Genomic DNA, 27,768 nt, shown 5'->3' on the forward strand with positions numbered 1-27,768 from the left:
TGACCATTCACCAGCGTTTTAGGACCCCAGAAATGCACAATGAGGCACTTTAGAGGCTAGAAGAAACTTTGCAACACGCGGAATTGGCCAAGTTCCAGTCACAGACTCTCGGACACCCTCTTTCCCTCTCGTCTCTGCCCCACCACCTCGCTTTCTTTCTTCCTCTCTCTCTCTCTCCCCCACCACATCCATCTCTTTCCCTCTTCCCCCCCCCCCCCTCAGGTTCTCTCACTCTCTGACTGTCTCTCCTCCTTCGTCTCTGCCTCGGTCTCTTTGACTCTCAGCCACTGCCTTGCTCTTGCTCACCACTTCTTTTCCAGTCCTTGGAAGAACTGTTTGGAAGTCCTCTGTCATTCTCTTCCCCATGAAAAGGAGGCCACTCAGAACAGAACCTTGTTTGTGATAGAGCTGCCAAACTGTAGGGAAAAGTGCTGTTCACCTGTTCCGTTTTTTCTATTCCAGAAATGTACTTTTCTCTTTCTTAGGTAGGAACCCGCTAGTTTGAAGAATTGGTGCCTGAGTATACCATTTTGGCTGCATTTCCTGCATTTTCCTCAAGGAATATTGGTGAATCACAGAGACCAATGCCCTTATGCACTTTGGAATGTAGTCTCTTAGGGAAATAACAGTTGGTACTCATGTAGGAACTCCAAGACATCCACCTGAGTCAGGCACAGCGACACTGATACAGAGAAGAAAAAAGGCAAAAGTAGGGGCTTGGTTGTATCTGAAGCTTAGTAAGTGAAAGCCAAGAGTAACTGAAATTTACATACTCATTCCTCCTGCCTTAGGAAGAGGGGCAAAGACCTCATGGGCTTTGACGTCTTATTTGTTTCTTTTTCCACAAGAATTACAATGATGGGCGGAATTTCTTCTCCTTTTCCTGAAAAGGAAAGGAATAGTTTCTTGGACCAGATGATTTACTGTGGTCCAATCATTGAAAACACTTCCCGTTGGCCAGGAAGTATGCTAAGCAGCACTTCAGGTACAGTGAATACCAAGAAAGATAATCACTGCCCTGAAGGGGCTCCCAATGGAATGGGGCTCTTTGGGGAGACAACTGGCAAATAGAGGCAGGGAAGTTCGGGCATCTTGTTCCACGGAGCTGGGACCAGGGATAGCAGCGGATTCCGTTTGTCTTCTTTAGTGTCTCCTTTCAAAAAGTTCTCTGGACCAGATGACGGTTGGAGACCGTTATGCCCCGTGTGCCTCGAAGGCTTCTGGTTGTTTGGGTGACTCTTCTTTGCCCTGCAGCTAATATGGATGGCTGCTCAGCAGTGAGCATTTCCAGTGTTTTGTCTGAATTCCTCTTCTGGCTGATTCGTGGTAGAATGGATGGAGTGTTTATCAGGAGTTGCTCTTCAGCCTCTAAGTAGCTGGGTGAGCCTGGCCAAGGCATAGAAGCTGTTTGTGATAGGGGCGGATGTCTTGATTCTGGCGACAGCCATCCTGATATAAGGCAGTGAAAATAGAGTTGCCCAAAGCCATTCCTACTCTCTCTCCCTGCCAGAGTCATGGAATTTCAGTGGTAAGAGGAGAGTCAGGACAAGTGGCCATGGGCCAGGATTCAGTGGTTAAAGCCTTGGGTGTCTTCAAAGAGGTCTGAGAAAGTTCTCAGCACTGTGCAGTACTTGCTTTGACCACTTTCATGGTCATTGTAATGACTTCCCCCTCCCCTTTGTCCTGGTCATGGTTTTGTTGGTGGTTGATGAGGAGGAGGTGGAAGGTCTTTTTTGGTTATATGTAGAAATGCTGATAATTTGGGTGGGTTTATGATGAATCCTGCCACTTTTAAAAAATTAATTATTTCAGCTTTTAGTTTGTTCTCTAGGATTTTCTAAATATATCCTATTCCAATCCTTTCCATTTCTTTTCCTTATTATAGCTGTAGCTAGCATTTCTAGCATAATATTGAATAATGGTGGTGATAATGGACATTCTTGCTATAATCTGAGAAGCATTCTAGGTTTACAGATGATTACTGATGGTTTTAGATAGTTACTACTTATTATAAAGAAAGCTCCATTTATTCCTATGCTCTCTAGTTTTTGTTGTTTTAAAATAAAACTGTGTTGTAATTTGTCAAAAGCCTTTTCTGCATCTATTGAGATAATCATGTTTTCCATTTGTTTTGTTATTGATATGCTCAATTATACTGATAAAACCTATATTGTTTGTCTTAGCAACAACACTAAGACAAGAAGGACAAGGGCTAGGCAAACAGGGTTGAGTGACTTGCCAAGGTTAAATAGCTAATAACAATCTGAGTTAAAATTTGAAATCAGTTCCTCTGGACCTGATGGTCTACCCACTGTGCCACTTAGCTTCCCCTATTTTATTGTTTTCTGATATCTCATGGAGTCATTACCTTTAACTTGTACATTTCTAAATTTTAGATAATTATTTTCTTCAGCATGCTTTTGTGCCTCCTTTTCCATTTGACCAATTCTATTTTTTTAAGGAATTGTTTTTTGTTTTCTTTAGTGAATATATATATATATATACACATATCAAGGGCTAGGCAAATAGAGGTCAAGTGCCATGCCCAGAGTCACAAAGGTAAAGAAATATCTGAGGCTAGATTTCAACCAAGGCCCTCCCAATCCAGGGCTGACAGCCTAGTCACTGGTATTACCTATCTGCCACCTTTTCTATATATTTTTCTATTTTTTGTGCATCTTTTACCAAAGTATTGATTCTTTTTTTACAATTCTTTTGCATCACTCTCTTTTATTTCCCCAATTTTCTTCTACCTTCCTTATTTGATTGTTAAGTCTTTTTGGAGCTATCATAGGGATTCTTTTCAGCTATGATACCATTTCACATTTTTCCCCATGGCATTGCTTGTACATGTTTTTACATGGTTTTCCTCTTATGAGTTTGGGTTTATATCTTTCCTGCTGCCCTGGTAATTTTCTAAGGTCAAATCCTTTTATTTTTCTTCTCATTTTTTCCAGTCTATTTTGTGACATAAATTTATACTAAAGTTGGGATTTGCTCTTGGGTCACTTGCCCTGGGTGGATAGGGCAAAGGGGGCCTGCACCTGGGTGTGGCCTTATGGGACAAGGTCTACTACTTGCTTGTCTGAATGCCCCCCTGTGCTGCACTGCATTCCTCACTGCATTTACCCAAGAGACACATCTTTTCCTTCCAAATGTCTAATTTATTTTGGGTTGGAAAATTGTTTTATCCTGTCTTTTTGTTGGTTCTGCCACTCCAGAGTTCATTTTGAGGCAATAAAAAAAAAAAGTTGTCTGGAGGTGAATTTGGGAGAGCTCAGGTAGTTCCTGACTTATACTTCCATCTTGGTATCACCCTCTATATGTAGTTTTCTTCTTCTTTATATATTAATCATTTGTTCTGCCACTGTTATGTCTTATTCTTTCTGGAATATATAGGTTGGTATTGAGCTATTCTGTCACTATTCACACCAATATCTTGACCTGAAGTCTGACAATCAGAATTTTTCTTGGAATGATGACATTCCCATGCTTGCTTTTGACATTTCTTTTTATATTTTTCAGATTCAGTAGGACTTTTTCTTTTATTTCTTTATGTATGCCCTCTTTATATTATTGTTCCAGAATCACTTTAGTAGCTTTCACCAACTTTATTTCCCCTCAGGGGTCACTTTTCAAAAGGTAACAAAAGAACCCAACCAGAGTCTCTATAAGTCCAATCAATGAATCCATAAACCTTTATTACATTAGACATTTACTACATTCCAGGCAATGGACCCTGAAGATGAACAAAAATGAAACAATCCCCATTGTTAAGGTGCAATCAATCTATTGGGAGACATATCTGATGTTTTTGAATTTATCAAAGTCACATTAGTAACTAGACAATAATTTCTCATCTATACAGGCTTATGACCAGACTTGAACATATTGATCAACATTGAGGATCAATACCAAATCTTGATCTCTCAGCAAGAACTGCTCAACTATTGAAAAGGAGCTTCTGGGGCAAGTATATTCCATGGAGATTTCATACACTGTTTAAGTATCAGTACCACTAGGATGTCTCAGAATTCAGATCCTATGCCGAATGCCACAAATGTCAGCCTAACATATATCAGAGACGAAAGCTGTTGTAGGATGCTCAGAAGGCCTCCAGGGACAGTTTCATTCCCTTCAGGGGTAGAAAATCTAAGATCGGATTGAGTGCAGTCCTTCAAAATGGCCATAGTATTTATATATTGACAGGTTTCTAGCCATCCTTTCCCCTTGCTAAACTGGTGAAGTTTACTGACTTCTCACCCAGGTAGGACTTTTGACATTTGTTCTCATTACATTTTGTTACTTCTTATGTGTTAATATCTATTGGATTCAGATTCTATAGCACAAAGTTACAGTTCGAACAAATTAGGCTATATAGTCTGGGCCTTCTTTCAAAGTATTAATGAAAACTACAATCAGAAAAGTGAAATACCAATTGCTAAAAATCAAAGAATTTGAGTTGGAAAGTTCTTTTGGGGTCATCTATTTCACCCTTTATCAGAACAAGAATCCCTTCTAAAACAGCCTAACTGGAAGTGTTTACCCAGCCTAAGCTTATAAAGACTCCCCAGAATGCCTCTTACCTGCTAAGGCCACTTTGGGAAAACTCTTAAGAGGAAGAGTTTCCTTAAAGCTAATAACAATCTTCCCCTCTGTGACTCCTGTACAGTGAACCTAATGCTGTACTGAGGAAAATTCAAAGGTAAGTAGTTTTTGTCAGTCATAGTCTTTAATATCAGCTCAATTCCTTTTTTTTTAAACCCTTACCTTCCGTCTTGGAGTCAAAACTGTGTATTGGCTCCAAGGCAGAAGAGTGGTAAGGGCTAGGCAATGGGGGTCAAGTGACTTGCCCAGGGTCACACAGCTGGGAAGTGGCTGAAGCCAGATTTGGACCTAGGACCTCCCATCTCTAGGCCTGGCTCTCAATCCACTGAGCCACCCAGCTGCCCCCTAGCTCAACTACTTTTGACCAATGTGAATTGTGTTAATAGAGGTGACAGTAAAGAGAAATAATTGAAAGAGAAAAGGCATTGAAATACTGTGAAAAGAAATCCTTTCAAGATTCAACAGGATTTAATAAAAGGAGTTTACTTGCCAAGAGCATGGAAGAGAATTTCAGCAAGGAGTTGGCCTTGGTTTGGTGATTCTAGCCAATCAGGAGGCTGATTGACTATCATTGCTGTTTGGAGTATATTAAACCTCAGATCCCCTTGAGCCCCCTCCTCATTTTCCTGGCTTCTATATTTTGGATAAGCGAAGTGCCATCTCAAGAGTTGGAGCCTTTCCCCTTGAGACTATTTAAGTCTTGAGGACAATTTTCATGACTTCTTATGCATAATCCAGTCTGGCCAATAGGAATTAGATGTTAGTCCTACTACATTAGGCATGAAGAAAGGAAAGACCACCTCAAGTTTAAACCAGAGGCACATTGGTGGCATTTTCAGGAACATCTCAACAACTGCCATACCCATGCTCTCTTTAATTTCGGTTGATTAATTCGGCTCCTAGCTGGGACCTTGTCATGAATTTAGAAGGACATGATGGTATATTTGGGAAGTCCTAAAGTTGAAACTATTAATAACTTTAACAAAGTGGCAGGACATAAAATAAACCTATATTAATTATCAACATTATTATAGAATACTACCAAAGCCATGCAAGAAGATATAGAAAGAAATACTCCATTTAAAATAACCACAGATAGGGGGAAGCTGGGTAGCTCAGTGGAGTGAGTATTGATTCCAAGACTGGGAAGTCGTTCCAAGGCTGAAGGTAAGGGTTAAAAAAAAATAACCACAGATAGAATAAAATACCTGGGAACATACAAATCTAGGAAATGCACAAACATAATTGTGAAACATTAAAAAATACTTTTTACACAAATAAAGTCAAATCTAAGTAATTGGAGAAATATTGTTTATAAATGGACAGAGCTAACATAATCAAAATAACAGTCTTACCTAAACAAATTTACTTAGTCAATGCCATTCCAATGAAATTGCCAAAAAATATTTTATTGAGCTAGAAAAAAAATAAAAATTCATTTGGAAGAACAAAAGATCAAGAATATAAAAAGAATTAATGAAAAAAAAATGAAGAAAGGAAGTCTAGCAGTCCCAGATTTTAAATTGTATTGTTAAGAACTAATTATCAATACTATCTGGTACTGGCTAAGAAATGGAATTCTAGTTCAGTGGGACAGGATAGACATACAACAAAGATCAGTGAAAGATTATAATAGCCTTATATAAGACAAAAAAAAAAAAGAAAAGATCCAGCTTGGGGAGCATAAGAAATCATTATTTGGTAAATATGGCTGGGACAACTAGAAGTTATTTTTAACAGAAACTACAGACCAATATTTTATATCTTTCACTAAGATAAGATCAAAATGGATACATGATCTAGACATAAAAAGAGATATAAGTAAATCAGAAAGACAGGGAATATATTACCAATCAGATTTATGGAGAGGAGAGCAATTTTAAGACAGCAAGAGATGGGAAGCATTGTGAAATGTAAAATGGATAATTTTTGAGTACATTAAATTGAAAAGTTTTGTACATATAAAACAAATGTTGCTAAGATCAAATGGAAAGCAGAAAATTTCATAGGGGGAGAAATGATAGAGCGCCTCTCAGATAGAAGTCTAATATCTACAATTTAGAACTTGTCAAATTTATAAGAATAAGAGCCATTCCTCAAATGATAAATAGGCAAGAGATATGAACAGATCATTTTTGGATGAAGAAATCAATCATATATAGAAATATGAAAAAAATGCTCTAAATCACTAATGATTAAGGAAATGCAGACCCAAAGAATTCTGAGATATCATCACACACCCATTATCAGACTGGCCAAAATGACAAAAGGGAAAAAATGACAAATGTTGAGGAATGTGAAAAAATGGGTACAGTAATACACACTATTGGTGGAGATGTGAATCAATCCAACCATTTTGGAGAACAATTAGGAATCCCATCCAGAAGTTATAAAACTGTATATCTCCTTAGACCTAGCAATATCACTGCTAGGTTTATTTCCTAAGGAGATTGAGGGAAAGGAAAAAGTACCCATATTTTCCAAAATACTTATTGCAGCTCTCTTTGTAGTGGCAAAGAATTGGAAACTGAGGAGACACCCCATCATTTGGGGAATGGATAAACAAAGCATGGAATATGATTGTGATGGAATACTCCCACATAAGAAGCAATAAGCAGACTAATTTTTTTAACTTGAAAGGAACTACATGGGATAATGAACAATGAAATAAGTAGAACCAAGAGAGCATTATACATAGCTACAGAATTAATACTGGAAGAGTAAATTGTGAATGTTACCTCCAGAGACCATACTGAAAGGTGAAAACATGAAAGATTAAATTTGTATGAACATACTGGTTTCCCAAATGATACCCTTTGTGATGTAGAAAAGTGGGGCAGGCTGGGACACTTGTAGATGGGATTTATTATGTAGATATGAAGAAAAATAAGCTAAACATATAAGAGATTTGTGATTTCAATAATGTAGATCTTCATATTTGCAAATGCTTATTTTGTTAGTTTTGTAAAATTTGGAATAAAAAAGAAATATCTAACTCACCACAAAAAAGCAAACATCTGGGATCACCAAATCCCTCCTCACCTCTAGAGAGTTGTCCATCTAAGTTCTCACTTGCAGACTCTAATCTCTGCTCAGACAACACTAACATAGAATGTGATTTTGTTATTTTTCTGTTATTCAATTGTTTTTATGTCTGACTCCATCTCATTTTAGGGTTTTCTTGGCAAAGATACTGAAATGGTTTGCATTTCCTTTTCCAACTCCTTTTACAGATGAGGAAATGAGGAAAGCAGAGTCAAGTGACTTGGCCAGAGTCACACATCTATTAAGTGTCAGAGTCCAGATTTGAATTCATGAAGGTGAGTCTTCCTGAACTGAAGCCCACTAGCACTACCCTAGCACAAGATAACCTTCACACATCAACTGTATTTGCTTTGTCTGCCTTAGGGAGACAATGAATCTGCTCCTAGCTCTGTACTCACTACCCCAACAGAAGTTTCATCAAATATTTATTAAAGTACTACTACATGCATAGCCCTAAGGGGATACAAAGGTGTATAAATTGAACTGCTTTTTATTAGACCCTCTGTTTTTAGTCTAAAGCCACTTTTCTCCTTCTGCTGTAGAGCTACAAAGTGATTTTTCTATGTAGTACTGATGATAGGACATGTCACTTCCCTATTCAAATTTCAGGGTTTCTTTTATCTCTAGGGACAAATATACAGTCCTCTTTTTTTTTTACATTTAAAATTCCTTTTTCACTTGTCCACAATGAGCCTTTCCGAGTTTATTACAGATTACTTAATGTTGCAGTCCTTCTGTCCTCACTGTTGCTCATATGCAGCAAACCATTTTCTATTTCTCTGGCTTTGCCTCGATTGCCTTGAGGTCCTAGATTGTTCTCTCCCTTTGCTTCTGCCTGTTAGCATTCCTAAGTTCCCTCGAGGTTCTGTTCAAGTACCACCTACTACATGAAGCCTTTCTTGATCCCCTGGTTATTAAAATTACACTCCCCCATCACACTGAATGTATTTTATATATACCCGAATATGTATACGATAGAATGAAAATTTCTTCTTGGCCAACATTTCACTTTTGTCTTTGGGTATGCCCCAGTACTGGGGATGTAGTAGCTTCTTTATAAATGCTTATTGCTTGTTTGAAGATAGTAGGGCATGGGACAGGCGCAGAGAGACCTAGTATGAAAGGTGGAATGGGATGAGGATATACCCTAAAGCATTGTCCTCGGCCCTCTTCTAAACTCTCTCACTTGATTATTTGATCAACTTCCATGTGTTCAATTATTATCTTGATGCATAAAATTGACACAAATACGCACACACAAAATGAGTTTTAGACACTTTGTGAGCTCCAGTCTTATGCCTCCAACTGCCTACTGGACATTTCTAACTGGATATTACCTAATTTTCTTAAGCTCAATATATTCAAAACAGAACTCCACATGTTCCACACAATATGCTTCTCTTCTAAACTTCCCTATTATTTTCAAGCATGTAAACAGGCTTTCAATTACTCAGGATTGCAGATTTAATACCCTCATCCAAACTCTTACTCTCCAGCTACCAAATTATTCCCTGAACTTGTTATATCTACAATCTTTCTTGCATAAATTGTGAATGCTACCTTCAGCCACCACCCTAGTTCAAGTGCTTGCCAGAACAAGTAAATGAACATTTTATTTGTTTGTCTGTGTTACTTCTCCCCATTCTAATCCCTCTTCAGAGACACCAGGGACATTTCCTTAAAGGGTAGGTCTCACTCTCAACCCTCCTATCCAGTAAACTCTAGCAGTTTCTTATTATCTCAAATATTAATTTATTTTTATTTTTTAAAACCCTTACTTTCTATATTAGCAACAACTCTAAGCAAACAAGGTTAAGTGACTTGCCCAGTGCCACACAGCTAGGAAATGTCTGAGGCCAGATTTGAACCCATATCCTCCATCCTTCATCCACTGTGTCACCTAGATGCTCCTCAAAGATTAATTTATGAACTCTGTTTCACATTCAAAGTTATTCATAAGCAGACCTTAATAACATTTTACAGGCTTATTGTGCATTCTTCCCCTTCACTCATCCTAAAATCCAGCAGTCCCTGGCTTTAATACTGTTGCTCTTACCCAGGACTCCATCTATCATCTCCCATGTCTTTATATCCATTGTTCCCTATGCCTTGAATGTAATTTTCCCTCTGCATCTCTAGTTTCATTCAGATTCAGCTCAAGACATGAAGCTTTTCTTGAGGCCTTAGCTGCCAATATATCTAACCCCATTCTACTCCTACCACCAAGAATCATCTTGCATCTACTTTGTATCTGTTTCATACACATTTGTGTACCACACATGTTTGCCTTCTCAAATCAACTGTGAGCAGAGATTGGCATGCTTTTACCTTTGTCTCCATAGTACCTGGGATAGTGTCTAACACAGAGGGATGCTAAATATACTCTTATTGGATTGAACTAAAATAGACTCAATTTAATAGAATTTAATAGTTATTTTCCCCTGTAGGCTTATGTGTTTCATGATTTAGCTCTTCACATTTCTCAGCTTCCCCATCTTAATCATCAAATCCCTCCCCAGGAACTTCATCTTGAGGCTCATATCTGTCTTTCTGATGTCTGTATAGAAATGGCTCTTTTATTTAAAAAAATAGCATATCCCTAAAACAAGTGTGTTTAGTGCCTCTATTTATTAAGAAAATACCCAAATGGACTTCTCTACTAGCAGTAATGCAATGATCCAGGACAATTCTGAGGGACTTAGAGAAAGATCACTCTCCACATTCAGAGGAAGAACTGTGGGAGTAGAAACACAGAAGAAAAGCAACTGCTTGATTACATAGGTTGATGGGGATATGATTGGGGATGTAGACTCTAAATGATCACCCTAGTGCAAATATCAATAATATAGAAATAGGTCTTACAAGTAAAACCCAATGGAATTGTGCATTGGCTATGGGGGAGGGGGAGGAAAAAAACATGATTCATGTAATCATGGAAAAATATTTTAAAAAATTAAAATGGTTCAGAAAGAAAAAGAAGAAGAAAATACCCCCAAGCAATTAGAGAAGAAAAAGAAACTGAAGTAAGCACTGAGGAAATTAAACTCTTACTCTTTGCAGATGATATGATAGTATACCTAAAAGATCCTAGAAAATTAACTAAAAGGCTAGTGGAAATAATTAACAACTTTAGCAAAGTTGCAGGATACAAAATAAACCCACATAAATCATCAGTATTTCTGTATATTTCCAACAAAATTCAGCAGAAGTTAGAAAGAGAAACTCCACTTAAAATCACTCTAGACAATATGAAATATTTAGGAATATATCTACCACACAGAGAAAGAACTGTGGGAACAGAAACACAGAAGAAAAACATATGATCAATCACGTAGTACAATAGTGCTATGGGCAAGGTCCAGCCTCACTTGGGACTCCAGGGTTCCCTACTGGTGGTGAATGATCAGTCAAAATAAATAACACATGGAAGACAGCTTAATCATTTCGGCCATGAGACTGCTTTGCATTTGGCAGCTGCTCCACCATTCCCAGGCTTGATTGTTATTTATATACCCATTTTCTTGGCATGCAGATTGCATTACCTAACACACATGTTCAAAATCAAGAGATAATTGGAAAGGTGATACATTAACTTTTAACAAATCACTTGATTAACATTCTATATTTTTGTTTTGTGATTACAGACAGAATACAAGATAAATTATTTCATCACAGGTGGCTTACTAGGGAGTTTCTGAGTTACTGATTTTTGTAACTGAGTCACTAAGGCATACTGAAGCTTGATGTACTTGTAGTGTACCTGTATGTATTGTATGGGCCTTTATGATTGATTTATGTGCTGGCTTCACAAGAATAGGTTTCTGTGAGTGGGAAAGTTCTGGACTTGGCCTCTAGCTGCAGTTTTGCTGGGAATTATGTACCTAAGTAAAAGTTAACCCATGATAGCCTTTTGGGGATTGGGTTTAAGGGTCTGATCTTTTGATGATGTTTTGAGGAATAAGAGTACATGTCTTTTTCTCTTGTATTATTTCTTTTGAGACTAGGGGGAATAATAATCATGTCAATTCATAGGTAAGGGGCATTGATGAAAGGGGTCATGTAAAGGGGATAGAGTGGGCAATCACATCTCGCCAAGGACCACTCTGTGGTCTCCTTAGCTACCATGTTTGACTCTGTTAAGGCGTCATGGTCTGATGGCTCCCAGCACAATAGGGATGTAATTAAGGTTTTGATTTAAAAAAAAATCACTCAACTGCAAATATGAATAACATGGAAATATGTTTTGAACAAAGATACATGTATATAACCCAGTAGAACTGCTTGTTAGCTCCAGGAGGGGAGAGTGAAGGGTGGGAAAAATCATGAATCATGTAACCATGGAAACATTCTAAATTTAAAAAAAAAGAAAATACCCCAGCTCCCAGACCTAGACCTGCTACCAAACCAGATGTGTTTGGCAGATTTTTATTAAGATCTTTTATACATAAAGCACTGTGGATGTCTAAGATGTCCTCATGGAGATTTTCATATATTATACAAATATAAGTATCACATAACATGTGTATATATAAAGTATATCAATATCATATTTATTTCAAAAATCCGAATGTCATATATGCAATATATATGAACATAGAAATAGATGATCTGTATGATGTGTAATACATATGTGTGTTCATACATATATACTTATATATCTCTATCTATCTCTCTCTCTACATATATATATAGTAGTAGTCTCTCAGTAACTGAGGATGACGATTGTCTTTGTGCGTTTTCATCTATGGATAGATGAGTGTGCACAAAGACACTTGTGCGTGAAGGAGATTTAAGTGGAAAAGTCGATGCACAGAGACAGTCCCACTCTCTCGGCTTTGGAAGCCTGGGTCCAGTGGCACGAAAGGTCATTACACCTGGAGACTTCCTCAGCTGCATTGGATGGCCGTGTTGTCCTTTGTGCTCCAACACGCCCTGAGCACTCCACAGTGCTTTGCTGAGTCGCCCTCTCAGCCGTTGAACCTTCTTATTGGTTTCTTCCGTCTGTTCAGGTGAAGCAGTTTTCACATGCTGGGTGAGCAAAGCCCTGGTTCACCAGGGGTCTAGGACCCGATGGCTACCCTCACAAGGTTTAGCCAGCCTGTCGAAGCCGTTGCCCGGGGTGTGGCCGCTGCCGCATGCTAGCAGCTACTGGGAGCCACAAGTGAGAGCTGGGTGTCAGGTGGGGGTCAGTGGCTGGAGAGCTGCCCTAGGAAGGCATGACAAGCCCTCCATACCAAAGAAAAGATATTACCCCTCTCTGAACACCCCATACACTGCCCCCCCCCCCCTCTCTCTCTCTCTCTCTCTCTCTCTCTCTCTCTCTCTCTCTCTCTCTCTATATATATATATATATATATATATATATATATCTTATAATAAGAAGAATGTAGTAATAACATAAGGGAAGTCTGGCTATAATAGGAATAAGAATTGATTTTTTTACCTGGGGGGAAAAAAAGGATTTCAGAGAGAAAGTAGGTTTTGAACTGGTTTTGAAAGATCTAGGATAATGAAATAATATTTGTAAAGCAGTTATTAGCATAATGCCTTGTACAAATTAGGTCCTCTCTCTATTTTTGTTGTTGCTGGTGGTGGTATGTTTGTGGTTATTGTTGTCATTGTTGTCATTGCTGCTAATGCTGCTCTGATTTGGATAGTTTGAGTAGTTTGGTGGCATGGAATGGAGAGAATACTCCAGGAAGAGGAAAGTGGACAACCAAAGAGACAGATGGGATGGCAGTGAATATATTCAGGAACTATTAGAAGAACTTAGCTAGAGTTATAGAGCTAAAGACATTTTAAAGATGGTCTTCTCTCATGCCATCATACACACGAGGGACTTGAGGACAAGACAGATTCATTGATAGCCATTCATTTATTTTTCTCAGGAGTACACAGGGAGCCACCAGTCTCAGAAATAAATAGATAAAAGTACCATGCCAAACTAGTGCAGCTCTTGTACTCTCCAGTGAAGTGCAGTTGGCCTCTGCTCTTCTGTCCACCCTTTGAACTTGGCTGCTTTGAACAAAATTGGCAGTCATGTGGAGAAATTATAACAACCTTTCAGATCCTGAAAAAACTCCAGATGAATATGTGAACTTAAAATGAAAATGTCCCCCTTTTCTCAAGAATGATGTATTAAAGTGATGTTTGCAAATGCATAAGGAAACAATGTTAGCTAAAAGCAGTAAATCAAGTATAGTCAGATTTCAAAACAGGTTAATTTATGCTGAAATGCAACCCATTTGGAGAAATGCCAACAAAAAGACCCAGAATGCACTATACACAGGAGAAGGAGCTAAAGAGATTTCTATTTATATATTATTACATTCAGGCCCTGGACATTTCTGAGAAAACTAGGTAGTATAATCAATTGAGTACTGAACTAGGAAGTGTGAAAATGTAGCTTCAAATCTTCTCTTAGCTACTTGTAAACTATGTAACTTTAGTTAAGTCACTTAAACTCTTTCAGCCTCAGTTAACTCTCCTGTAAAATGGGAGCAATCATAGCATTTAATTCAAAGAACTTTGGTGAAGATTAAAAGATAGGTGGTGCCATGGATAGAATTCCAGGCCTAGAGTCAGGAAGATTTATCTTCATGAATTCAAATTTGGTCTTAGATACTTATTATTGTTTGAGTGACCCTAAGTAAGTGACTTAACCCTATTTGCCTCAATTTCTTTATCTGTAAGATAAGCTGGAGAAGAAAATAGCAAACTACTCTAGTATCTTTCCCAAAAAGACCCTAAATTGGATCACAAAGAATTGGACCTGACTTTAAAAAAAAGGGTAGGTGGGGGGAATTTGTATTGTTTGATCATTGGTTTTTAATCCCAGGTAATTGAACTATGTTTTTAAATATTTTGATAACCACATTTCTATACAATTGGTCTCCTTTATGGTCTTATGCATTTTATTTTATGTATTTAAAACATTCTGAAAAGTTTGTAGGTTCCACCAAACTGTAAAAGGGGTTTATGATACCAAAAGAGATTAAGAATCCTTCCCAGAGAGTTTGAGAGTGATGATATCAACAGGCCCACCAGCTTCTCAGCCAGGGCAGGTGCATAATAGGGGCAAGAAGGAAAGAGTCCTAACATTAGGGACTTTGGCCTCTATCTTGCCTAGAAAAACTGTCAAACTAATCTTTGAAGTAGAAAGATTAAGATGGAAAACAGACATTTGAGTAATGAGAATATTCCTACCAATTCTCCTTACACAATACAAAGAATTAAAAACAATAATGGCAACTCCTCTCCAACTAGGCATGAATTAAACCTTATAGCTTGTTCTATTCTCTTCTTCTGGCTTAAGTCAATATCTATTCTCTTGTCGTCATCTTTATCCACATTCCCTTGGCCTTCTGCCTGTATTTCCTGCTCATTAGATATGTTACTAAAGATCTGGTCTGTTAATTATTCCTATCACATGATGCTTCTAGCTATAGTCACAGAATCAGAAAATGTCAGAGCCCTTCTACTATAACCCCTATCAGAATGAGAAGCTACTCTAGGATGGTCAGAGGACATTTGGGGTTTACTTCAAAGCCTTTAGTCAGGGGGAATTCAAGGCAAAATGGAATTGGTCAATCAGTTAATATTTATTAAGTGGCTTCTATATATCAGATCCTATATTAAGCACTGGGAATACACAAAGAAACAAAAGGCAATCTCTATCAAGGAGCTTACAATCTAATGGTGGAAACCCCAAGCAACTACATTTGTTCAAAAAAGCTATTACAGGATAAATAGGAAATAAATAAGAGATGGAAAACTAAGATGGGTAGGGAAAGGTTTCCTATCAAAGATGAGATTTCAGAAGTTAAAGGAATCCAGCTAAACTAGGAGGTAGAGCTGAGAAGAAAGAGCCTTGCAGGTATTGGGTTCAGCCAGTGAAAATGTTTGGAGTCGAAATGGCATGTCCCTAGGTCAAAGAATATGTGGTGGGAAGTAAGGTAAAGAAGCCTGGAAAAGTAGAGGAGTTAAGTTATGAAAGACTTTGAATACTACTCAGAGGATTTTGTACTTGATCCTGGAAGTGATAGTCACTAGAATTTTTTGGTTGGGAAAGGTATGTGTGACTTAGTTGGACTTATGTTTTAGGAAAATCATTTTTTTTTCATTTATATTCTTTTTTTAATTTTATAATATTTTATTTGATCATTTCATGCATTATTAATTAAAGACAAAGATCATTTTCTTTTCCTCCCCCCAACCCCCGTAGCCGACGCATGATTCCACTGGGTATCACATGTGTTCTTGATTCGAACCCATTGCCATGTTGTTAATATTTGCATTAGAGTCTCTCCTCTGTCATGTCCCCTCAACCGCTGTAGTCAGGCAGTTGCTTTTCCTCGGTGTTTCTACTCCCACAGTTTGTCCTCTGCTTATGAATAGTGTTTTTTCTCCTAGATCCCTGCAGATTGTTCAGGGACATTACACCGCCACTAATGAAGAAGTCCATTACGTTTGATTATACCACAGTGTATCAGTCTCTGTGTACAATGTTCTCCTGGTTCTGCTCCTCTCGCTCTGCATCACTGGAGGTCATTCCAGTCTCCATGGAATTCCTCCACTTTATTATTCCTTTTTGCACAATAGTATTCCATCACCAACATATACCACAATTTGCTCAGCCATTCCCCAATTGATGGGCATCCCCTCGTTTTCCAGTTTTTGGCCACCACAAAGAGTGCAGCTATGAATATTCTTGTACAAGTCTTTTTCTCCATTATCTCTTTGGGGTACAGATCCAGCAGTGCTATGGCTGGATCAAAGGGTAGACATTCTTTTGTTGCCCTTTGGGCATAGTTGCAAATTGCCCTCCAGAATGGTTGGATCAGTTCACAACTCCACCAGCAATGAATTAATGTCCCTACTTTGCCACATCCCCTCCAGCATTCATTACTTTCCTTTGCTATCATGTTAGCCAATCTGCTAGGTGTGAGGTGATACCTCAGAGTTGTTTTGATTTGCATCTCTCTGATTATTAGAGATTTAGAACACTTCTTCATGTACTTATTAATAGTTTTGATTTCTTTATCTGAGAACTGCCTATCCATGTCCCTTGCCCATTTATCAATTGGAGAATGGCTTGATTTTTTTGTACAATTGGTTTAGCTCTTTATAAATTTGGGTAATTAAACCTTTGTCAGAGGTTTTTATGAAGATTTTTTCCCCAATTTGTTGTTTTCCTTCTGATTTTAGTTACATTGGTTTTGTTTGTACAAAAGCTTTTTAATTTGATGTAGTCAAAATTATTTATTTAACATTTTGTGATTCTTTCTATATCTTGCTTGGTTTTAAAGTCTTTCCCCTCCCAAAGGTCTGACATGTATACTATTCTGTGTTTACCCAATTTACTTATGGTTTCCTTCTTTATGTTTAAGTCATTCACCCATTTTGAATTTATCTTGGTGTAGGGTGTGAGGTGTTGATCAATTCCTAATCTCTCCCACACTGTCTTCCAATTTTCCCAGAAGTTTTTATCGAATAGTGGATTTTTGGCCCAAAAGCTGGGATCTTTGGGATTATCATATACTGTCTTGCTGAGGTCGCTTTCCCCCAGTCTATTCCACTGATCCTCCTTTCTGTCTCTTAGCCAGTACCAAATTGTTTTGATGACTGCTGCTTTGTAATATAGTTTAATGTCTGGGACTGCAAGGACCCCATCATTTGTGTTTTTTTTTTCATTATTTCCCTGGATATCCTTGATCTTTTGTTATTCCAAATGAACTTTGTTATGGTTTTTTCTAAATCAGCAAAGAAATTTTTTGGGAGTTCAATGGGTATGGCACTAAATAGATAAATAAGTTTGGGTAGGATGGTCATTTTTATTATATTGGCTCATCCTATCCATGAGCAGTTAATGTTTTTCCAATTGCTCAAGTCTAGTTTTAGTTGTGTGGAGAGTGTTTTGTAGTTGTGTCCATATAGTTCCTGTGTTTGTCTCGGGAGATAGATTCCTAGGTATTTTATTTTGTCTAAGGTGATTTTGAATGGGATTTCTCTTTCTAGTTTTTGCTGCTGAGCTGTGTTGGAGATATATAGAAAAGCTATGACTTAAGTGGGTTTATTTTGTATCCTGCAACTTTGCTAAAGTTGTTGATTATTTCAATTAGCTTTTTGGTTGAATCTCTAGGATTCTTTAAGTAGACCATAATGTCATCTGCAAAGAGTGATAACTTGGTCTCCTCCTTGCCTATTTTGATGCCTGCAATTTCTTTTTCTTCTCTAACTGCTACTGCTAGTGTTTCTAGTACAATGTCAAATAATAGAGGTGATAATGGGCATCCTTGTTTCACTCCTGATCTTATTGGGAATGCATCTAGTTTATCCCCATTGCAGATGATATTAGCTGATGGTTTTAGATATATACTATTTATTATTTTTAGGAACGACCCTTCTATTCCTATGCTTTCTAGTGTTTTTAATAGGAATGGGTGTTGTATTTTATCAAAGGCTTTTTCTGCATCTATTGAGATAATCATGTGGTTCTTGTTGGTTTGCTTGTTGATGTGGTCAATTATGTGGATGGTTTTCCTAATATTGAACCAGCCCTGCATCCCTGGCCAGGCTGCCAGGTCTATGTTCCTTCTAGTTCTCCACAGAATTCTTTAGGATAAAATTGTCTTGACTCCGCCTCTAGGTTTCTGTTCTTTCATAAGACCCTGCTCTCTAAGGGGAGGAGGGGTCCATGGCCTCCCTGGGCTCTGAGGGCTCCTGATGGGATTAGGTTCACCTGGTTTCGGCTGAATGATCCCCGAACCAAAAAACCTCCTCCTCCACAATCAGTGTTGACTGCCCGGAGACTGGCCCAGTTTGCTTTCAAGGTAAGCCCTTCAGAGTAACCCCTTTGCTGGCCCTGAGGTTTCTGTCCTTTCAGAAGCTCTGAGGGCTCCTGATAGGATTGGGTTCAGCTGCTTCCCTAAAGCTGGAACCTCGCTTGAGCCTCAGATGGAAAGACCCAGCCAGGGGGCTACAGGCTTCCCCCTTCTCTCTATGTTTCCCTGCCGTCTGTGTTGGGGAGACTGGCTCAGGTTGTTTTCAAAGTGAGTCTTTCAGAATAGCCAGCCCTGAGTCCCTTTTGCCGGCCCTGACGTTCCCGCTGCTGCTGTGGGCTCAGCACTCTGGGTTGGGGAGGGTGGGTCCTGGGACCTTCCTTCTGCCTACCCCTTAGATCTGTGTGATCTAGGTTCTGGCTTTTGGGGGGCCGTACCTTTTGATCCAGGTCCAGGAGGAGGGTTCCCCGTGTCTGTCTTGTTGTTCAGTTTGAATTTTGGTGTCCTGGGAGCATTCAGTTTGTGATTGATAAGGAAGGGGTTTCAGAGATATGAACTTTCGTAGCCTCTAAGCTTCCATCTTGACCAGAAGTCAAGCTATAGCCTTAAACAGCAGATCTTGTTCACTTCTGACCCTTGAAAATTGCAATTTTGTTAGAGTGGCAATAAAGAGGAAGAAAGCTTCTAATGTGGTGACAAGCAGCCACCTAGAGGCCAAATTGACCAAATGAAAGGGAACAAGTATCTCAGGATGTTGTCCATCTTAAATTGTCATCAAGTCAAGTTCCTATGGCTTAAACTTCAGGTGATGGGGTGTGGATGGCAGAGTAGAGGTAAAGAAAGCTTAAGCCTCTCTCAGAATCCTCTCTAACCAACCTTAAAATAACACTTCAAAATGAGTACTGGAGTGACAGAACCAACAATGGGATAAAGTGAAACATTTTCCTGCAAAAAACAACTTGAAAGATCAGCAGAGAAGGGTCTAGTTTACAAAGGGTGAGAGGGGAGCACAGCCTTTAGCAAGGCAACATAGCCCACAACAAGGCTGCACCAAGGAGTAGTTTGCAAATCAAAAACAATACCCCCCACCCCTGAACCTTACATTTACTACTCCAGATTCTGAACCTAGGTCCAAGCCAACTTCAAGACCCTGCCTAAGCCAACAGCAGAGCACTCTACTCTCACTTCTTGAAATTCCAAGTCTTAGGGCAAGCCTACAGTGAGTCCTCAGGCCCTATCAAAAGACAATCCACAGTGTACCTGGCCTATGGAAGCCCAGAATGAGGCCAGAACCCCATGCCCAAGCCTGAGGTTAGTCCCTGAGCCCCTACACAAGGTAGGTCACAGTGCTTTGAACCCTAAAAGACATTAGCAGTACCTGGGTAAAACTGAATCAGCACTGCGAAGTAGCTTTCAGAGCTCCCAGCCCATAAACCATTGTACCACTTTCGAAGAACTGAAACTTGCAGAAACAGAGAACTCAAGCCCAAGGGTAATAGTGAAGAAAATCTTAAGTTTGAAATGGTGCCCTCTTTACCCAGAGAACATAACCCACCTTTAAGATAAAAAAGTCAAGAAAAATACTAGGAAAATTAGTAAACATAAAAACCCCACCCAATCATAGAAAATTATTATGGAGACAAAGAAGAGCAAAGCACAGACTTAGAAAGGGACAATGAAATCAAAGCAGCTACTCACAAAATGCCAGAGAAAAAATGAAAATTGGTCTCAGATTCTAGAAGAGGTCAAAATGGATTTCAAAAATCAAGAGAGGCAGAGGAAAAATAGGAAAGAGAAATGAAACCAAATCTCTCTGCCTCTATTCTAACACAAGCAAATTGAAAAAGAGGCACAAAAATCCAATGAAGAAAAGAGTTGATAAAAAAGAATTAACCAAATTGCAAAAAGAGTTTCTAAAGCTCACTGAAGAAAATAATTTGTGAATAGAAGCTAATAACTTCATAAGACCTTAAGAAACAATAAAAAAATCAAAAGAATGAGTAAAAGAAAATATGAAATATCTCACTGAAAAAACAACTGACCTGGAAAACAGAAAATTATAAGAATACACATCTCTTTCCTTTTCCATTCTCCTCTTACTTTCTTCAGTTATGTTTATACCTGGGCTATGCACATACTCAGAGTACCTAAGATGAAGAGACTTTTCTAAAGAAGATGTTCTGCATTTTCCTATAACATGGGTGGGAACAGCCTTTTCCATTGGCTGTGTGGCTGGAATAGGTTGTATCTTTAAAACTACCAGGTTGACATCCTTTTTTTTTTCAGCTCTGTTCAGAAAGGGTGAAGGTCTTACTCACCCAAAGCATAGATACCATGAACTAAAGTGAAAGGTGAAAGGACCACCCCACTTTATTTATGGCTCTGAAAAACAGGCATGGGATTTTGTACTGATCTATTTCTTTTGTCCCTTTCAGTTTTAGGCACAAGTGTGGGTATCTGCACTGGATCAGATGTATATTGGAGCCATAGCCACCTGGAAGGCAAGATTCCTCACTAGGAATTGCCAGCCCAGCAAGAAAGCCCTGAGAAATGTAGTGAGGGAAGTTACAAAGTGCACAGAAGCTGCAAAGAATTGATTGACAGCCCTCAAGCCTCAGAATTCTCCAACAGCTGGCTGGGTCCGAGTTCTAAGCTGTTGAAGGGAGAGTTTTCCAATGTCTGTCTGGAGCAAAAGGTTAAGCCTGAAGGGTATGAATCTGGACTCTTCTTAGACAACCTCATCTTGTAAAGCTGCCTGCCTTAGAATAAGATCAAAAGGATTGAGAAGAAGATCCCCATATATTCTGGTGGATGGAGTGATTTTGGAGGAGCCTTTCTCTCTCTTTCCTAAAACATCTGACAATTCAGCAGCTGGATTCCTGTTACCTGACCTAACAAGGACTCTGTGTGTGAGATTCTGGGTTCCCTGTTGGACTTCTCCTTAGTAATCTTTAATTGGGTTAGTTAGACAGGTTAAGCTAAGGAAATTAACTATAGAGTTAAATATCTTGGGGCAAATAGTCAGATGCAAACCTTTCCCCTTTTCCTTCCTCATCATCCCTTTCTTTGTTAACAAACTCATTTAAGTGTGTTTTTCCCCTTTGTATAAACCTTTTTCCTTTCCCAAAAGTCCCTATAACAGTTTTGGTGAGCCAAGTAGGAGTTAGGAATATAATTTAATATAAGCATATAGCAGTTAGAAAAGCCAAAGTCAGTTACAGCCTAGGAAGATTACATTTTGCTCTCAGCAGGAGGAACATTCCAAAGGTGGGGTGCAGTGGAATCCTGGGACTCTGGCAGAGAACTAAGAGACATTTAAGCCCTTTCAGTCCCCTGGCACATGAAGTAGGCAGCCATCTTGGAATTTACTTTTGTTGAATTTTTTTGAAAAATGTTTCCCTTTCTTTAATTGTGTATAGTTACAAAGGAATCACAGTGAATTACAATAGTATTCATTCTATTGTATATACTGGGTTACTAATGAATGCAAACATGTCTGGGGACATGTTAAAGGATTTTTTGTTTATACTTTGGCAGTGTGTTGTACACATCCCATACATTGTTTTCACCCCGTTCCCTAAAGTGTGTTACATGTCACTAGACTACCAATGGATGAAACCCTGCATGTCACTGACTGTGCAAACTATATTGTCCTATGATCCCATACTGTGTATTTGTATGTGTACTGCATCTAAGACTCAAACACAAGAAGGAAGGGAGAATCTTTGGTTATGGACATCAGTGATACCATATTACATAGGAATTGGACTATGCTATGAATCTAATCTCCCTTTTCTTCCCTCAGAAACTGAGACTGTGTAGGGTGAGGGGTCGGGAGATTTTACCCACATACGTTGGTAAAGGATGTTTGTGCATCTGTTCTTGCTGTTCCTTTAAAGTAAATATTCCTTTGTAAAAGCTAATCCTACTGTTAAGTGGTTAAATGTAACTAGGGTATTCAGATATTCTCAAATTAGGAAATACCATTGGTGGGGGCTTGAGTCAATTACAAAGAGACTAGTTATTCCCAATCTCCCTTCTATGTACTGGAGAACTCTGAGGGAGGAATGATATGTAAGATCCTGTTAGAAATAAAGAAATCTCTGGGTCATAATTCTGAGCTGAAGGTCCAAACTTGAATTGTGAAAAATTAAAGCTGGAGATCTTACCACATCCAATTTGTGACAAGACCCCATATAGTTGTTCAACAGTTATGTTTCGTAGTTTTTTAATAGTGAATTAACATGGCATTTACAGAGCAAACCATACAGAGGATGTTAAGAAACATACAATGGTGAATAAAAACAAGGGTTGGAAGCAATTGCTACAAATTCCTCAAAGGTCAGTACAAGGTACATCATACTAGTTAGGTCAGAGTCACCCTTCTTGGCCACAATACTCTGGGAACCTGGAGTGGCATAAATCTTTAAAGGATCAACACCTGAAGAAAACAAGATTGTTTGCATATTGCCTCATCAGGCCTGCTGTACACTCTCTACTCTCAATGAACCTAGAACCTTCTGCATGGATTTTTAACTTCCCTAGACTCAACACAGACCCAACAGAAGCTCTTAATATAATTAGCTGCTATAATGTTCTAGAATATACTAAACTATATCCTTTCTAAGTCTATGATTAATATTCTATTATAATTGACATACACAGTTTACTAATTAGGTCCAACTGTTTCTAAAATTTATAATTATAGTTATTAATTTAAAGGATTATATGTGATCACTCTGTGGATAATATTATAAAGGAAACAGAACAATTTTCCTTTCAATCCCTGACCTTGATAATCAGTTACATTTTCATCTCTGGCCACCCCTATAAATAAAAAGTCCTTTAATTCTCCCCTCTCTCTTCTCCTCTTACTGTCAAATCTCAGGTTCTCTTCATGACTCTTCATCTCTCCCCTTTATTCCTGTTTGGTCAGTAAGCACAAGATGTTTCTTTTATCTACTCTATCCTGGCTTTCCTCCTACTTTTCAGACCTCCTCAGTCTCCTTTGCTGAATCCTTATCCAGACAACTGTAGGTATCTTATAGGGTTCTGTCCTTGGCCTTATTTAATTGATTGATGGATTGTATCTATTTGGTTATCTCATTAACTCCCATGGATTTAATTATTATATATACACTGATTATTCTCAAATCTATTTATCCTGCCTTAAACTCTGTTATGAGTAATCAGTAGTTATAGCTAAGCTTTTATAGCTAATAAATATTGTATAGGAGGTTGATAAAGTTGTTGGGTTATTAGATATCAATAGTAAGTTGATAAAAGTACTGGATATCTTTTTTTTTAAACCATTACCTTCCATCTTGGAATCAATACTGTGTATTGGTTCCAAGGCAGAAGAATGATAAGACCTAGGCAATGGGAGTGACTTGCCCAGGATCACACAGCTAGGAAGTGGCTGAGGCCAGATTTGAATTTAGGACCTACTGTTTCTAGGGATGACTCTCAATCCACTGATCCACTCAGCTACCCCCTTTGTGGTAAACCAGCAGCTCTATTACAGAGGATAAGTTTGGATAGGAGTAGGAGGTAGGAAAAGGAATAATACTTCTCTTAATCTTATACTAAATCTGAAAACCTAAATCCTATACTAAAAAATCTTTAAAGAACCCTAATTTCTAAATGCCTTTCTTGGCAGGATCTTCTTGCCTGAAAAATCAGGCCTAAACTAAAACTACTCTAACATATTAAATCCACTATCTATCTTTAACTAATCAATGAACATTAAATTGCTAACAAACTCTTTAAAGTAATATATGAAATCAAACTGTCAGATATAACATTTGGATCCTCTTTACAGAGAGAAAACAGCTCTCTTCCCTCCAAAGTCAGAGGAGACAAGCCCCTCTGATGGCTTTTCTCCCTCAAGAAATTGAGAAGAAAAGCTCTCATTAAAACAAAAGGGGAAGGAAAGAGAGGAGGGAGGGGGAGGAAACAAAAGGGGAGGGACTAAAAAAGGAAACATATCAAGGGAGGGGACAAGGGGGACTGATTTAAAGTAAATCACTGGACTAAAAGGTAGAGCCGAAGAAGAAAAGGTTAGAATTAGGGAAGGATATCATAATGCCAGGGAATCCACAAATGACAGTCATAACTTTGAACATGAATGGGATGAACTCACCCATAAAACGTAGACGAATAGCAGAATGGATTAGAATCCAAAACCCTACCATATGTTGTCTTCAAGAAACACACATGAGGCGGGTTGACACCCACAAGGTCAGAATTAAAGGATGGAGTAAGACCTTCTGGGCCTCAACTGATAGAAAGAAGGCAGGAGTGGTAATCATGATATCTGATAAAGCCAATGCAAAAATAGACCTGATCAAAAGGGATAGGGAAGGTAATTATATTTTGTTAAAAGGGACTGTAGACAATGAGGAAATATCACTAATCAACATGTATGCACCAAATAATATAGCACCCAAATTTCTAATGGAGAAACTAGGAGAATTGAAGGAAGAAATATACAGTAAAACCATATTAGTGGGAGACTTGAACCAACCATTATCAAATTTAGATAAATCAAATCAAAAAATAAATAAGAAAGAGGTAAAAGAAGTGAATGAAATCTTAGAAAAATTAGAATTAATAGACATATGGAGAAAAATAAATAGGGATAAAAAGGAATACACCTTCTCAGCAACACCTGGCACATTCACAAAGATTGACCAGAAATATGGCACACAAATGCAGAAAAGCAGAAATAATAAATGCAGCCTTTTCAGACCACAAGGCAATAAAAATAATGTTCAGTAATGGTACATGGAAAACCAAATCAAAAACTAATTGGAAATTAAACAATATGATACTCCAAAATCGTTTAGTTAGAGAAGAAATCATAGAAACAATTAACAATTTCATCGAGGAAAATGACAATGGCGAGACATCCTTTCAAACCTTTTGGGATGCAGCCAAAGCGGTAATCAGAGGTAAATTCATATCCCTGAGTGCATATATCAACAAACTAGGGAGAGCAGAGATCAATCAATTGGAAATGCAAATAAAAAAACTCGAAAACAATCAAATTAAAGACCGCTAGCAGAAAACCAAACTAGAAATCCTAAAAATTAAGGGAGAAATTAAAATCGAAAGTGATAGAACTATTGATTTAATAAATAAGACAAGAAGCTGGTACTTTGAAAAAACAAACAAAATAGACAAAGTACTGGTCAATCTAATTAAAAAAAGGAAGGAAGAAAAGCAAATTCACAGCATCAAAGATGAAAAGGGGGACAGCACCTCCGATGAAGAGGAAATTAAGGCAATCATTAAAAATTACTTTGCCCAATTATATGGCAATAAATACACCAATTTAGGTGATATGGATGAATATATACAAAAATACAAACTGCCTAGACTAACAGAAGAAGAAATAGAATTCTTAAATAATCCCATATCAGGGGGACTTCCGGTTAAGATGGCGGCTTAGAGAAAGCTAAAGTTCAGATCTCCGGAAAACCCTTCCCGACCGATCTCAAACTATAAGCTCCTAAGGCGCCAAAATTCAAAACGATCAACAGCACAGACCCTGGGAACCCTCCTCCTGGACCTGGACCCGGATCAAAAGGTACGGCCCCACTCAAAAGCCAGAACCCGAGATCACTCGGACCTAAGGGGTAGGAGCGCAGAGTCCAAGGCTCCGGGAAGCTGCAGCCCGGCCAGGCTCAGAGAGCAGGGTCCTCGAAACAACAGCAACCCTCAGGGCCTTCTATCCGAGTCCCAGTGAAAGTCACAGCCCTCGGAGCTCCCCCGGCAGAGAGCAGGGTCGAAACAACAGCAACCCTCAGGGCGGGCAAGACAGCCTCACGGGCTGGATCCTGCTATCCAAGTCTCAGTGAAAGTCCCTGCCCTCGGAGCTCGGGGAAGCCGCAGCCCATCCCCCCGCAGGCCGACGAAACAGCCTCATGGCCAGCTATTCTGAAGGCAACTTCCAGAAAGCAACCCGACCCAGAGAGCCAGGGGAGAGTGTGGCCTCGTGGTCTGACCCTTCCATTGTTCCAGTGAGGCATATTCAGTTTAACCCAGGGAAAGCTCATAGAACCGACAATCTGCCCAGGACTAAAGCCTCTGAACACCAGACAGAGATAAGAAAAGCTAATCCTCCACATTCAGAGATGGCAAACTCCACAGAAGCACAGAAGCCCCCAAATACCAAGAAAAATAAGAAGAAAGGGGCGACTTTGGACACATTCTATGGAGCCAAAATACAAAATACAGAGCAGATAGAAGATGATATACAAGAAAATGCTCCAAAACCTTCCAAAGGAAATGGAAACTCTCCACAAACCTATGAAGAATTTGAATCAGAAATGACCAAAACGATGGAAGCCTTCTGGGAGGAAAAGTTGGAAATAATGCAAAAGAAATTCACGCATCTACAAAAACGGTATGATGAAACTGAAAAGGAAAACCAGGCTTTAAAGGCCAGAATCAGGCAGCTGGAAGACAACGATCGTGTAAAAGAGCAAGAATTAATAAAGCAAAACCAAAATACCAAGAAATTAGAAGAGAACATAAAATATCTCACCGACAAGATGACAGATCTGGAAAATAGAGGGAGAAGAGATAATTTAAGAATAATTGGACTCCCAGAAAAGCCAGAAATAAACACCAAACTGGACATGGTGATACAAGATATAATCAAAGAAAATTGCCCAGAGATTCTAGAACAAGGGGGCAATACAGCCACTGACAGAGCTCACAGAACATCTTCTACACTAAACCCCCAAAAGACAACTCCCAGGAATGTAATTGCCAAATTCCAAAGCTCTCAAACAAAAGAGAAAATCCTACAGGAAGCCAGAAAAAGACAATTTAGATATAAAGGAATGCCAATCAGGGTCACACAAGACCTTGCAAGTTCTACTCTGAATGATCGTAAGGCATGGAACATGATCTTCAGAAAGGCAAGAGAGCTGGGTCTCCAACCAAGAATCAGCTACCCAGCAAAACTGACTATATACTTCCAAGGGAAAGTATGGGCATTCAACAAAATAGAAGACTTCCAACTTTTTGCAAAGAAAAGACCAGAGCTCTGTGGAAAGTTTGATACCGAAAATCAAAGAGCAAGGAATACCTGAAAAGGTAAATATTAAGGAAAGGGGAAAAATGTTATCTTCTTCTTTTACTCAAACTCTCTTCTATAAGGACTACATTTATATCAATCTATGTATACTAATATGTGGGGGAAATGTAATGTATAAATAGGGGGTAAAGAAAGACCAAATAGAATAATCGTTCTCACACAAAGATTCACATGGGAAGGGGAGGGGAAGAAAACTCCTATAAGAAGGAGAGGAAGAGGGGAGGG

At 38.7% G+C, this 27,768-nt stretch overlaps 1 long non-coding RNA gene across 3 annotated transcripts; it reads left to right on the forward strand.

Annotated features, from left to right (window-relative positions):
- The first annotated feature begins 237 nt into the window (after nt 1-237).
- LOC103102645 (uncharacterized) lies at nt 238-22,998 on the forward strand. 3 transcript variants are annotated; one of them, XR_008917767.1, is made up of 3 exons: nt 238-1,528; nt 3,869-7,928; nt 20,870-22,998. It is a non-coding gene; the product is annotated as an uncharacterized LOC103102645 (long non-coding RNA). The 3 variants fall into 3 exon arrangements; XR_008917766.1 differs by having other exon boundaries at nt 238-1,380; XR_008917768.1 differs by having other exon boundaries at nt 238-485.
- The last annotated feature ends 4,770 nt before the right edge of the window (nt 22,999-27,768 follow it).

The sequence above is a fragment of the Monodelphis domestica genome, chromosome 3, assembly GCF_027887165.1.
Source record: "Monodelphis domestica isolate mMonDom1 chromosome 3, mMonDom1.pri, whole genome shotgun sequence".
Classification (NCBI taxonomy): domain Eukaryota; kingdom Metazoa; phylum Chordata; class Mammalia; order Didelphimorphia; family Didelphidae; genus Monodelphis; species Monodelphis domestica.